Source organism: Mustela putorius, unplaced genomic scaffold (assembly GCF_011764305.1).
Source record: "Mustela putorius furo isolate JIRA1106 unplaced genomic scaffold, ASM1176430v1.1 tig00003853_pilon_pilon_pilon, whole genome shotgun sequence".
In the NCBI taxonomy this organism is placed as follows: Eukaryota; Metazoa; Chordata; class Mammalia; order Carnivora; family Mustelidae; genus Mustela; species Mustela putorius.
The window spans coordinates 58,752,772-58,765,079 of NW_025422005.1; the positions used below are offsets into that span (position 1 = coordinate 58,752,772).

The 12,308-nt window shown below is 36.0% G+C and overlaps 1 protein-coding gene and 1 pseudogene across 1 annotated transcript in view; both read right to left on the reverse strand.

The window, feature by feature from the left end:
* Nucleotides 1-12,308, reverse strand: part of NEGR1 (neuronal growth regulator 1) — an 844,643-nt gene that overhangs the window by 226,244 nt on the left and 606,091 nt on the right. The window lies entirely within an intron of this gene.
* On the reverse strand, nt 9,752-9,880 carry LOC123387476 (annotated as a pseudogene).

Consider the following 12,308-nt stretch of genomic DNA (forward strand, 5'->3'; position numbering starts at 1 on the left):
TCATCACATAATTTGGCAGAGTTTCTAGCCTCTATACAAGTGAGAGACAGGATCAGAATAACCAACATGCCTGCAGGTCAGGGGAGCAAAGCACTTCCACTCAGACACTTAACCGGGGTAGGCTGGCAGGGCTGTGCCTCTTGCTACTGGCAAACCCAACTGTTCTTGGTGCAGGTGCTGCTAATAATGAGTGGCAACAGGGTTGGACATAAGCATTCGAACCAATGATGAACTCTTTAAATCATGGAATAAAGATAAATTATAAAGCTGATTTTTTTTTTTAAAGACAGAGAAGAAGGGTAAAGTGTAATTTGGTGAATGTGAAGAAAGAGAGAGAGAGAGGAGAGAAAGGAAGAAAGAGAGGGAGGGAGGGAGGAAAAAAAACAAGGGAGAAAGAAAGAATAAGAAGGAAAGAGATCAGCTGTGTATAAATGCAGTATTTTTAAAAAATAGTAACAAGTTCACACATCAATTAGGGCAGCATGGGTTTTTTGTTGTTTAATTTGTTCATTCATTTATTCACTAGAACTAATAAAGTAAATTGTTTTGCTTCATTATTTAGTATGCAGTGGGAAATCTATAAATGTTTGTTATAGCTTACAGTAGGCAATTTATAAAATATCTGTCCTATAAAAGTTAACTGTGTGTCCCCTTCTTCTCTTTCGGTATTTCTTTTTCTGGGAGTCTGTAGCTACAAAAGCCCCAGGCAGATAGATCACCACTGTTCTGTCTAGGACTACGCTTATAAGTATCACTGGGACTTATTTTATTTTATTTATTTTATTTTATTATTATTATTTTTTTCCACTGGGACTTTTAAGCAGGACTAAATATACTCAGGAGTAAATAAGACAAGTTAGAAAGAAAGAAAGGAAGTAAAAGAGACCAGATAAAAGCTAATTAATGATTTCTATTGACTGTTTACAATTCCAAATCATATCAAATACCAGTCCTGAAGGCATTCTAGTTACCACTAAATGAGTCTGGATTGTTTCTGAGATCCTATTGGATTTAGGAAAATTATAATATTCCTGAGCCAGAATTTGAAGAAGCTTGGAGTTTACAAATTGTAGCAACCACCCACATGACTTTGGTGTGGCCAGTCTATTCAAATAGAGACCCTTGCTGCTCTGTTTCAGGCAAACAGGCCAGCTTGATGAAGCAGGCAGCCTGGTCTTTAGTGTGATCTAAGGGCATATGAAAGCACACACTGACAAATATTTGTCCTTGCCCTCCCCTTGACTTGACCTCGGGTCTCCTCCATTCTTCCCATGAGATTAGGCTTGTCAACAAGTGTATTGGATATCATTGCCACAGTACATTAATGCTACCCTTTAGGCAGAAGAGACTTTATGTGTCAGGCAACATGACTTCTGAGTGATGACAGTGCTATCGATGATATAGTAACTGGAGGAATACCCCAGGCTAGAAAACAGATGGACCATTGGGATCTGGTGGTTAAAACTGGGGATACACTGCAAAGTCAAGCAGCAAAGGTGGCACTGGATACCTATTTTATTGACTTTTCAACTGTACCGGGCTAAACTTAACTCGAAAGGAATATATCAGCCTATTATGCTGCCTCTGTAAGTTTTTATTTTATTTTATTTTATTTTAAATTTCACTTACTTACAGAGATCACAAGTAGGCAGAGAGGCAGGCAGAGAGAGAGGAGGAAGCAGGCTCTCCGCGGAGCAGACAGCCCAATGCGGCGCTCGATCCCAGGACCCTGGGATCATGACCTGAGCTGAAGGCAGAGGCTTTAACCCACTGAGCCACCCAGGCGCCCCATCCTCTGTAAGTTTTGACGAGCCACACTTAGGAAGCAGGATAGATAAAAGACAGAGTCAGTATTTTAGAAAGAGAGAGGAGGCTATTCTTATTCTCAAAACTGCTGCTACTCCAGTCAGGATCCAAACACAATGCTTATGCATGTGGGTGGTTGCTACAATTTATAAACTCCAAGCTTCTTCAAATTCTGGCTCAGGAATATTATAATTTTCCTAAATCCAATAGGACCTCAGAAACAATCCAGACTCATTTAGTGGTAAATAGAATGCCTTCAGGACTGGTATTTGATATGATTTGGAATTGTAAACAGTCAATAGAAATCATTAATTAGCTTTCCTCATGGATTTTCCAAAAACTGAATCAAGTTTAAATGAGCAATAAACAATGGATAGCAGTTTTTATTACTGACAGAAAATATGTTATGTTTGCTGTGGAAAACCCTCAAACTATCACAGGGAAGCGAACACAAAATAATGGAGAATTCTTTCTTGCCCAGTTTAGGGCAGAAAAATGACAGAGATCCTAGCAGCCCAAGGGAGCTCCACTTTTCACTAGGAGCAAAAATGAAAACTGTGACATTGACACTGGCCCTTATGGCCTGCCACTGGGACCCTTCGGATTCTGACGGCCTTTTGTAAGCTTTCTCTGATTTCATTCCTCCCTGGCTGCATTGTTCTTGCCTTTAGGCCTCAGCAGGAGCTCTTTCCTGGGGCTGGAATGCTCCTGAGATAGCAGCCTGGCCAATTTCCTCCCTTCCTTCAAGTCCTAGCTTAAATGTCACCTCCTCAAAGAGGACTACACTTAGAACTTTATTAAAATTACAATTCCCAGTCCCCACCCAATCTCTCTTTACCTTCTCTAATTTTTTTTTTCCCATTATGCCCTTGCATTCTATGATATACTTTACACTTGGTTATTTTGTTTTTAAATGCCAGTTGTTTATCACCTGTCTCCTTTTGCTGAAGTGAAAGCTCCCTGAAGTCAGGTTCTGTTTTATTTACTCATGTATCCCAAGACTCCAAGACCGTGTCTGCCATGTGACAAGAACTCGATACATAGCTGTTAAATTAATACAATAGGTATGAGATCTTGGGAAGGGACTTAAAGCACATGCCTTGATTTCTACATCTTTTAATGGAAATGGTGTCTGTTGGGGAGGATTAAGCAGGAGAGGTATTAAAGTGCTCACCCTCAAGCCTGGTACAACATTTATGAAAGGTAACAAGCTTATCGTTAACATGAACAGGACCTTCTACATCTTCCTGTGTTGCTTCCAGGACCACCGTTATCTTTATCCAGGGGCTTATTCTGGTAACTCCCACAGACTAGTGCCTGTTCCTATATTGTTAATGAAGGCTTCTGAAGTCTGCTACAAAGAACTATTCTGTCCCCCTCACAGGACTTCCCTCTTTAGTCATTTTCCTACTGGTTTTTCTCACCGGCTGCTCTGATACCATTTATACATTTATACAACTCTACATCTTACGCAATTTTGCTACCTTGACAGGCTATACTAAGACATTCTCTTATGTACCTCTTCCCTCAAACCCAAATTAGGAACCAACCCATGTAATAAGTCAGGTTTGCATCATGCCTTTTCAGTTTTGCTTTTTTTCAATTCTAGCAGAAAACTTAGATTATGTTCCAGTTGGGAGTTATTTTTAGAGCAACCACACATTTTTCTGACTTTTGAAAAATGCAAGCACTTTTAGAGTGCTTGCACATAGTATGCACTGAATGCATATTTGTTGAACATTATGTAAATAAATCTTTGTGATATATTTTGAGGATAACACTCAATATACTAAATATTCAGGACAGCAGTGTAACCTCAAACAGTTTAATCCATGTATGCAGAAAAAATATGAGCACTCAGTAATAGTGCTATTTATCATATATTAAGTTTTGTTTACATGACACATTTTTAAGAATAAAACGTATTCCTAACTTGGGTAGTTTATCTCATTCCCACCACAGCAAACAATAATAGTCTCTCAATAATTATTTTTATAATGAAGTAATAAATGAGTGAAATAAATCATTACCTTAGGACTTTTTATGCTTTTTAAATATTCAGTAGAACCATTTTTGAAGCCCGCAGTAAAATTTAATTTCTTTCAGAGGAAATGACTAAGCCTGAAGTTTCTGGACATTTGAAGGATATACTGGAAATAAGAGACTAACATTTATCTCCACGTTGTCTGCAGTTCTTTGACAGGTTAGGTAGAATAGGAAACATGGGTATTAAATTTCAATCAGGGTTAATCAGCGGACACATATTGGGCTGGTGAGAGGTTGAGTAATGATTGGGAAGTTCCATATTTAATCACTGGTTGGCTGCCTTGCCCTGCATAGGTCATGAACTCTAGGCAGGTATTTTTGGATTGTAACATTCTTAGGAAAGAAAAATTACTTCTCAGAATGTTATCCTGCTCCTCTACTGCTCCCACTACCTTACAGACATGGAAATAGTATTGGCACTTTGCCCCCAAATGTGAAAGTTTACCATCAGAATATTTTGGTCTTTGCAGAGGATGGATTCCTTGCCATTTCCAACAGTGTATTTGTGCCTGTGTGTATGTGTGTTAACATACACATATGTAATTACACATATGTAATTATATATATACCAATATATGTGTGTGTGTATATATATAAATCTATATAGATACATATATACATGTATCTATATAGATATATAGTGCTATATATATAGATACATATATAGATATATGTATAGATACATATATAGAGAGATATATATATACAAATGTTGTTAAAAATTAATCTTTTCAGCAGCATTTCATTTTCTTCTCTGTGATCTAAGGGATAGTAGATCTAAACTGGTAGGTGGCCATGAACTGGTTTAGTATCTCTTCTGGAAGAGGATCATATACTAGAAACTTAACTATAATATAATTGACCTTAACCGTCATTACTTAGGAAGATCTGCCAGAAATATCAAGAAATTAATTTTTTTTCCCCTGAGAACTACAGAACGATGATGATTAAGAGAAAGATTGATTTTAGGTCAGACCCAACACATTGTTTCATCCTGGCTCTGCGAAGTTAGAACGTGTACCAGAGAGCAAGGCAATCTGTTCATGGGATGATAGTATAATTAATGGGTACTACGCATTTGAAAAATGGCTTCTCTCTTTATGTTTAAAAATACATATATTATTTCAAAGTGAAGCTTAACTGAGTCTGTTTGTCCTTGACCAAAGGTAATTCCTGAATCTCAGAGAAAAGCTGAACTACTGTGAAGCTGCATTACTGAGAAAAGTCTTCAGGAACTTCCAACAGAGATATTGAAAGGTTGTGAGTGAGACCAAAACAGAACTATACTATAGAATTGATGTTTTGACCTTAAAATACTGCCCTTCCATATATTAATATTTCCACTCATTTTTATCACAGATACAGACTAGGAGAGAATATGTGAAGAAACCAGTTAGTTATGGACATGGTATTTCACTTTAAGCAAAATAATCTTAATGTCTAGAATATGTTGGTATTTAGCCATGTTAAATTAGCTTTACTTAAAAAGATATGCAGTGGGGCACTTGGGCGTCTCAGTCAGTTAAGCATCTGCCTTTGGCTCAGGTCATGATCCCAGGCTCCTGGGATTGAGTCCCACATCAGGTTCCCTGCTCACAGGGGAATCTGCTTCCCCCTCTGCCCATCCCCTCACCACTAGTGCTTGCTCTCTGTCTCTGTCTCTCTCTGTCTCTGTCTCTCTCTCAAATAAATAAAATCTTTGGAAAATTTTTAAAAAATTAAAGATATGGGGCGTCTGGATGGCTCAGTCATTAAGCATTTGCCTTCGGCTCAGGTCATGATCCCAGTGTCCTGGAATCAGGCCCCACATCAGGTACCCTGCTCCGTAGAAAGCCTGCTTCTCCCTCTCCCACTCCCCCTGCTTGTGTTCCCTCTCTCACTGTCTCTCTCTCTCATTCTGTAAAATAAATAAATCTTAATAAAATAAAATAGAATAAAATTAAAAATATATATACAGAGGAATAAGCTTCTTATCCAATAAAAGTATAACCAACAGAATTTTCTGTATTATACCAAATGTGCTCAGGACTTTTGATCCATCGCCAGTCATTCAAATGCTTTATGCAGTCCCAATTCTAAGCCATAGAACAGTTTCTTTGGCCACCATTTTCTGTCTGTGGGAGCCAGCTGGGATCTCGATTCATTGTGTAGGGTTTCTAAATGCTACTTGCGGGGGTTCTTCTCTAACCTAAGTGTCCATTAACCTAGACTTACAAACAACTTTCAAAAATTCCAGCCAAAATTCCACTAAACGCACGGAATTTTCAAGGCTTCCTCACATCCCTGATAAGGAAGGAGAGCTGTACAGCTATCTCACAATCTTATTTATATCCTAATTGGTGAAGAAATAGTCATTTGTTCACAATAAACATTTGAGGTCACACATAAGTACTTTGCTTCTGTGTTAACAGATGAACTACTTATGAGCTGTTCCTTTTTCTTTACTCCTTCCCCTGACAAGCTCCGATGGCCATTCAATGACCCATGTGTGAGCTTTTATTCATTTGTTAGTTTCCCTGTGGTAGAGATAGATTTATATTGAGTCTTCTACACTTTCTCCTTTATTCATCTTTACGACTAATATTACTACTTGCAGCCAGGGGTGAAAGAGAACCAAAGAACAAGAATTGAATGTATGACCTCAGTCTTATTAAAACTGTACACTGATCTATGGCAGTCATGTCATACCTACAAACATCAAACAACCTGGCTTGTGACAGTATCTACACTTAGTAATCTATGCATGTGGCCATGTCACTGATAAATTTCCATGAAAATCAAATTGTTGTGTCACAGCTGCTTCAGCTGTTATCCATAAAAGCATATGCATGAAGGAAAGAAGGAATATACATATATATATATATATATATATATATATACATATATATATATATATAGTGAAAAACAGTGGAGAACTCTTTCAATTCCAATGAAAAATAATATTTAATATATCCTACTAGTTTTTCTTGAGCCAGAAAAATATGTAGTCAACTGGCAGTGTCCCCATTCACAGTTGTTTATAACTTTCTTAAAATAATGCTTTGGGGGCTAAAATACCTTATAAATCATCTTGGCCAAGAAACAATTTTGTTCAGAAAATTCAATTTAAAACAAAAACCAGAAGAGTTTCTGAATTACCTGACCACAGGGAAGAAGAAAGGAGTTCAGCTATCTAAAAATGTATATGCAAGGAACCAAAGAAAAAAGAGTACGATTAGCATGGCCTAGAAAACAAAGAACTTGAGGGTCAAGCAGGTGAAACCAATAATTTTGATAAGAGCAAATAATGTTCATGCTAAATGGATCCTGCCTTCTCACTTTAAAGATGAGGAAACTGAGTTTCTGAGAAGTTAAGTGATTCATTTAAGGGACAAACATAACGTTACAGCTCTCTTTGCTCAAAGATGGTTTAGTCCTGAGAAATTGTGCAGAGAGCATTAAACTGGGAATTAGGAGGCCTGAGTGTTATTTCTAGCTCTTTTAAACAAGATGAGACCCCAGAAAAAACACGTAACCATTCAGTTTCTTCATGTGGAAGCTGTGCAGTTGAGCTAGAACATCTCCAGAGGTCCCTTCCAATTCTGAAGAGCCATGCCAATCACAGAAATTGCTAGATTGTTTCTCTTTCCTTTGGTTTGTTTTTCCATGAGCCTTTAATGGAGCTCTGGCCACAACCCTTCCTGTCAATTACTCCCAGGACTCCACACCCAAAACTCCTACTTGTCTTTCTATGGTTTGTTCAGTATATACCTCTGTCATATTCAGTTTTCACCACTGCTTTTCCTTGATGACACCACACTCTCCTTTCACTTTCTCAATTTATTTTTTTCCATTTAGCTCCACACCTCAAAGGATTTTCCAATGATGCTTTCTAGACTCAAACTAAATGCTTTTTCTGATCCTCTTAGCTGAAACTGATCATTCCTTTCCTTGTCCACGGTTTCTTAATTTTATTAGTCTCTGTAGTTATTTTTATATATGTAGAAATATCTAAGAGGCATGTGAAAAATGTCCAATTTCACTTTTAATCAATGCGAATTAAAATTGGATGCTATATTTTACCTGCCGAACCTTGAATTATTAGGAAATGATAATATACACTGTTAGTTGTGTGCACAGAAAAATAAAACTTTTACATTCTGAGATTATAATTGTAAATTGGAACAGCCTTTTCAGAAGGCTAATCTGGCAACGCCTATCAGAAGGCTTAAAATGCTTGTTTTTTAACCCAAGAATTCCAGTTCAAATAATTCATCCTAAGGACATAAACAAAGATGTACAGAAGAGCAATGTGCAGGGATTATCATCATACTATTATTATATAATCAAATGAGAAACAACCTACCAAACAATAAAACTTGGTTTTAAATTGTGGCACACCTAGGTAAGATACCATTTGGCTATTAAAAAGCATGTTCATGAAGATCGATAAGTTACTTAGGAACAGGAAAAAATATATTAGGCTGGGAAGGGCACAAGACTATATGCACAAAATGTATGGAAATACAAAATTTGAAATGTTGATGGTGATTGTTTTTCAATGTGTTTTTGGAGTCTCTTTATACTCTGATTTGTAAAACCCATGACGAACCTGTATTACACAAGAAGAAGAAGCCAGACTATAAATGTGGAGACATGTTGTGTTTTTTCCCTGGAAGGGTTTCCTAGTCTAGTCGGTTTGAATACTGAAATGAATGCTAGTTGGGAACTCGGAAATCTGTGGCTTAGTCTTACGTCCCCCGTGTGTAAAGAGAAGTCAGGCACATTTATGGATCATCAACCTCCACATTTCTAAAGTGATATGTTTGGGAAAAGACGTTTTCTTTTATATTCTTATTATTCGTTCATTCTGTAAGTCCATTAAATACTTAATAAATGAGAAACAAGAGGGACAACCCAGGGACTATTTTGCCCTTATATACGAAACAGGAAACAAAAATGAGTGCCTATGAAAGTATACAGCAATCAATGAGGATGATAGGGAATATTTTAATACTAAGTCCGACGCTTCAGATTTTTAAGTACCTCCAAATTAAAATAAACGAATAGATGTATGGCAGAAAAAGAAAACTTATTTCTCTCCTATTCATTTATTGGTGGAAAAGTTCTAAATGATTAAGTCAGCCCATACGGAAATGCTGTGATGTTAAACAGAAATTTCAGTGACCCCTGCATATCGGGAGCTGTGATTGCCAGTTCCTTTCTGGTTTGAACTGGAAGTTTTAGCTTGCACTATTTATGGTGTAATGACTCCATACAGATGGGGAAATCAGATCAAGTAGAATCAGAACTTTGGTTTCTAATTAGATCCAGCTGTTCCGTGGAAGCTGAATCTTTATCTCTAGGCCTTAAAACTAGTTTGCACAAGTTTCACATTTTAAAGAGCATTGTGAACCTGGGAAGAATAAATGCAGAAATAACAAATTTTGAAATGTAAACTCGTGTCTGTCTTATCATAAATGAAGCCTGTATTTTTATTGTAGCTATTGAGAAAAGATCATGCAGGCTTTCTCCCTACTGCTTGTTTATGAGAATACTTATTTTCTTTCTGGCCTTCAGTATTTTTTTTTTTAAGATTTTATTTATTTATTTGAGACAGAGAAAGAGAGAGAGTGCACAAGGGATGTTGGAGAGGGAAGAGGGAGAGGAAGAAGCAAACTGAATGTGGAGCCCACATGGGGCTCAGTGTGGGGCCTGATCCCAGGGCCCTGGATCATGATCTGAGCCAAAGGCAAGGCAGATGTTTAACAGACTGAGCCACCCAGTAGCCCCAAGGCCTCAGATACTTTTTCCAGAAAGAAAACCTTTTACCAATAAAGCTTTATTCTTTCAATTGATTTTTCTAAATGTTGATTAAAATAAATATATCATTACTATGTTCTTTAAAAGAGTTGTGATTTTTAGTGTTAAAAAGGAAATATAAAAATAGCTAATATCAACCATATGGAGATCTCATTTTGCTTTCTATTAGCAATAATCGCGCCTCGGATAAACCTCATTGGCTACGATACTGCCACTGCGCAAAGCTTCATTTTGCTTTCTAAGGACATGGAGACATCAGTTTTTTAATACCCTTATTTAGGAGAATAGAATGATAATCAGGTAACAAATGAATTTGTGTTTTTCTCTGAGGGAAATATTAACAGTGTTTCGATAATAAATTCTTCCCTCAATCTTAGAAATAATTTTTTAAAAAGTAAAAACAAACCAACAAACAAAATCTCATAACTAAGTAACAAACCCCTTTATCTGTTTTCTTTACTGATGTATGCCTGCCCCTAGAATGTGCCTGGCACATGACAGGTATCCAAAAAGGTATTTTTTGAATGAAGAAGGAAATGAAATTTAAGGATATAAATATTTATGATTAATGAATGAAATGTGAAATACAAAAATGTTTACTGCATCAAGAATAAGAACTGACTACATAAATGGGAGGAAGCTGGCAGGAAGCCCTACTTGCTTTCAGAGAGTTTGTACAGCAGAGTGATAATAGCTCTGACTGGCTACAGGGAGAAATGATACGAGTTCAATTCTAGGATGAGCATATTATTTGTGTGACCTTAGGAAAGTCATTAAATCATTTGAACCCAGATTGCTTTTCAACAAATTATGTACAATAATGTCCAGCACATGGGGTTGCTTTGAGGTCTGAATAAGAAATGTGTAGATTCTATAAACAGTATCATATTGTTACTGCTCACCACACATGCTTATCAAATCCCTCCTTTTCTTCCTTGCTCACATCCTTTGTTTTATCTTTAATATCTTTCAGCTCTTCTGATTGAAATACAATTCATTCTACCCCCACAGCTCAAATGAATCTTGTTCTTATTACCCAAATCAGATTTAACTTCTATATCTCTGTTACAGCATTTATCATTTCTAATCCTGCACATCTTGAACTCACTTATGTAGGTTGTACATTACTGTATTTTACAGTAACAACAACAGCAGCAGCTAATATTAACTGGACACTTACTTACTAGGTCCCAAGCACTATATTGTTTTTACACATTATCTCATATAGCCCTCATGATTTCACATAATGCACTTATTTTTACTTTTTTCATCTTTCTTTGTTGAAGTTCATTCCCCAACCAGTAAATAATTACCTGGAAATTCCTTGAATATATGCAGTATATTTCAGGAATTATGTTAAGTGCTTTAAACAAGCTCTTTTTCTTATATATAATAATTTTATGATGTAGGATTTATTCATATTTTACAAATAGGGAAACTAAGGTGCAAAAAAGTTAGGTAACATAGCCAAGGTCATATAACCCATAAACAATAATTAATAGTAAAAAATCAAGGTATGTCCAACCTCAATTCCAAAACCTCAATTCTTCCACAGCATTCTTTCAACAATAATAGTATATTATTTCTACCAAATCCTCAAGAAATACTTCTTCAAAAAACTATATCTTCTCAAACATATAATCATTCATTATTTGGATTGTGTCATAATATGAACTGTATCATTCTTTACATAATCTGTCAGTTTTTTGTTAAAAAAAAAAGGTAGTTTGATTTGTCATTTCAGTCTGTATTCTGAATAAAATGTTTTCAGGTAAAGTCCACTCCTTTTCTCACTTTCTAATCCAGAATTTAGCAAACTATGGTCAAAACCAGACATCCAGTGATATTTATGAATAAAGTTTATTGAAATATGCCATATCCATCTGTATCTGCATGTGGCTACTTATACATTACAATATCATTTCGAGTATTTACAATAGACACCATACGGCCCATGAAGCCTAAAATACTTAATATTTGACAATTTGCAGAACGTTTGCCAGCTCCTGTTCTAAATCATCATAGGTTTTATCTTATGGTCTTATCTTTGGTAAATTAGCTCCTTCTCTCTAATCTCAGTGTTTTAAATCATCTTGGCAGATGTAGAAATTCAATGACTCATTGACAACTGCCCCCCGCAACAAATTCATTGATGCCAGGTGTTGGAATTCAAAACTCTGTCTTAGATACTTCGAATACCAAGTATAATCAAGATTAATGTTAAGAACAATTTGCTTTCTTCAGTTTTTCTGTTTTCAGGCTTATAATTTATTACAATCTAATTAAAGGCTGAAAGAATAAGGAAGAACAATGGTGGATCCTATATATAATCTGAAACTGTAACTCTTGATTCTCCTTTAATCCACAGTCTTTGATTTAATTAAGACATTCTTCAAGGTGTTTATAAAACTGTATTATATACATGTACTTTATAAATATGAAGTAAGTTTAAAGTATTCCAGAAGCCTAATATTCATGTGCATCAACTTTTCTTTCTTGAAACTGAAAATTACATTGACAACTTAAAAAAAGAAACAATTTTCCATTTCAGAAATTCCTCTCCAACTAAGTGTATTAAATAGAAATTCTTTTCCCATCTTATTCTCCCTTTATTTTGCTGCCCATTTCTTTGTATTAGAATGAAACCCTGTTAT